Raw genomic sequence first — 3,244 nt, forward strand, 5'->3', positions numbered from 1 at the left:
GTGAAAATTAGGTCAACCTCTGTTTTAGGTCATTAACCTACTTACTCTTTATGTAAGGACATCAAACAACTTGGCATGTTGTGAATAAGACCTCTAAAACCTGCACGGCCCAAGAAATGTACTCTAAAGGACTGTAAAATATATTAAAACAAATGTTTGGCAACATTGTAAAAAGAATGTTGATGGTCTATAAAATCCAAACACGATGAATGAATCATTTACTCAAGCGTAAACAGGATAACATCCAAAGCAAGCTGTCTAATCGCATATGACAGAAAATTAATTTCTTCCGCAAACCAGATTGAAATGGTCACGCAGTGATTGCTCAGCTAATTTACAAACATGTTTCAGCTGGAGTCGCATCTAATTACCTTTCCTATTCATCACCTATTTATCTGTGTGTCATAAAGAAGGTGGTCACTAAATGGTTTAAAGGAATCCATTAAATCTTATTAGGCTGCCCCGCAACCAGGAAGACCGATGAAGGAAATTTCCAGTAAAGATGGATAAGAGGAAGTTGAGATATATATATATATATATATATATGACAGCCCTGAGCATCTGCTGCTGTGGAGCAAAATGAATGAATGGACTCATCATGGTGAAAATACAAACATTGCACAAATTAAATTTTGATGATGAAAGCTGCATTCTACCATTAAAGCTCTAATCAATATTTTTATATTTACAGTAGTGATTCTACTACTACATATTTTGAGTCCAGCAGCAATAGGCAGATATTTTCTGATAAAGAACATACAGCCAAAGAATATAACAAATCTCTCAAATAATTTATATAGAACTTCTTCAGTTCAGTAGTTCTTTCTTTCATGTTTTGGGTATCTAGGACATGTTTATCTATATTTCAACGCAACTTAGCTCAGCAGATATGTTGTGATAGATGTGAGCGTAGCACCAAGAGCAGAGTTATAGTTTCTGTGTTGGTGAGTTTATGAGGTTCTACTTGGATTTGAATGATGTAAAAGTTAGTAAATACGAGGCTCTGTGCAGTCAACACTATGACCTGCAAGATTTTGCAAATTAGTAAGTTGTTCCTGACTGGTTCTCTTTTCCCCTCGGACACCTCAGCTCTGCAAATCAGATCAATGCGTACTGATGTTAGAACCTATTACATTTTAAAAGATATCTAGCTAATAGTGTAGGTTTGACATGAATGACAGGAACAAAATTCTCGTTATATTCTAGTTGCTGTCTGTATAAACTTTTCTAACTTTCCTTCATAGCTTCATTGGTCCTGTAGGACAGAGCTTAAAGTGTTTCACTTGAAATTCCTCATGAATGATATATCATTGAAGACTCTTCTTCGCTCCTTTTATCTTTGTTCTTTTGTGTGGTGCATCACCAAGAAAGCCAAAATAAAGCAGACAAGAAGCTCCAAATACACACAAAGTGTGGCAAGCTTTAACTTTCTATTTACTATTTTAAGTTGATACATAAGTACATTTTTTTTGTATTTCTATTCATTATACATGTTAAGAAACAAACTGATTCAAAGTTGCATCTACAAAGCAAAACCTTATTTTCTCTTGCACCCTTTTCTCTGATTATTTATTTCTTTGAGTAAAAATGTGTTTTCATTGAGCTGCAGGAGGAAAAAAAAGAGAAAGGCTAAAATAGCTTGTGTACGTAAGTATTTGATGTTGCTTTTCTAAGAGATGACTGGATGTACTATTCTGGTAGTGAATGATTTATATATGCTCACCAGGTACATTTTTTTTTTTGCAACAACAGAATACGGGTACATCCACGTCAGCACAAGTGAGATAAATTAACTCTCCCTCTATGTTTAGCAGGATTTAGAGAAACTGATTTATTACCACTATCTTTCTGGTGGTGGATGAATGATGAGCATCTAGATATGAAAACTACTACAAAAAGGACTTTTATCGTTGTCATCGTTGTCAATGACCTCCCAACACAAGGTTGAATCACCATAGTAGGATGGAATTGTTAATTGTGTACACATTTGCCCAGTGTCTGCAACCTCCTTCACCCTGTCTGCTTGCAAAGTTACAACCACTGTCCTGCACACGGATGATTTCATGAGGTTATACTGTCTGCTAATACATAGATCGATAGCGTGACGGCAGTAGATAATGGCGCTGTGACGTGAGTGTGGATAAGTCCGGTTTAGCTCTGAGATCTGCAGCATCTCTAATGATGTGAGGAAAATCACATCAGAGGTCAGCTGACAAGTCCAGTAATGAGTACAGCGTTCAGTCCAAATCCAGGGAACATGCTCTCCAACCTCCAGCCTCTGAACCTAGACTGCCATGACGTCTGAGGCAGAAGAACGCTAATTGGGCTGTGATGTACTGTAAGGGTCTGTGGAGAGTTAGTGAGGTGGAGGGTAGGGGAGAAACGTGGGAAATGGGCTGGGTGCGTGCTCCAGATGCAGGTTTAAATTAACAATATGGACGTAAAATATTGTGAAGTTGCGATTGCGATATGAATCTTTGTTCTGACGGGTTCTTATAGATACATTGGTTAGTAAAAAAATGACTTGCCTCCAGGACTTAATGCTTCTGCTAGAAAGGTGGGATGAAAAGCAGAAATTCCAACCACTTAACAAGGTGAGCTGTGAACTGCTGTCAGCGCTGTCTATTCCTTCGTTACTACACACAGAGCGGAACTAAGATACCACACAGACACCCATATGCATGCACACTGGGACTCAACGCAAACAAATTCCTACCTTTGCTTCTCCTACCTTTGCTTCTCCTACCTTTGCTTCTATCAGAAATAACATGTTCACAACCCAATTTCACAGAAGAGAAATTAGTCTTGAGACTGGAAAGTTAATTCAATCTCAAGTTAATCATCACCTGTCTTTTGAAGGGAGGAGAACGAGAAGCTTATAAAGTGACTAGTTTTTGAGGGTGCTCCTATTTATAAACTTCACAGAAAAAATATATTTTTGTTGGTGGTACTGTGGTAAGAACACTCTCCAACCGCCTTATATGGGTATATGTGTTCAACTACTCATGGCAGGAATTTTAAAAGAAAGGTGATTTAAGTGATGTTGAATGTGGAATGCTTGTTGGTGCCACACGGGCACCAACAAGCAATACAATACAACAAGTAATACATATATACATATATATATATATATATATACTGTGCTGAGTATAACCTGGAAGTCCCGAGGTCAAAATGGGAGATGCCCCCAAGGGTGGTGGAGAATGACCGAGCTAAGATCCTGTGGGACTTCCAGATACAGACG

Source organism: Haplochromis burtoni, unplaced genomic scaffold (genome assembly GCF_018398535.1).
Source record: "Haplochromis burtoni strain Fernald_Lab_line unplaced genomic scaffold, NCSU_Asbu1 Contig_58, whole genome shotgun sequence".
Lineage (NCBI taxonomy): Eukaryota > Metazoa > Chordata > Actinopteri > Cichliformes > Cichlidae > Haplochromis > Haplochromis burtoni.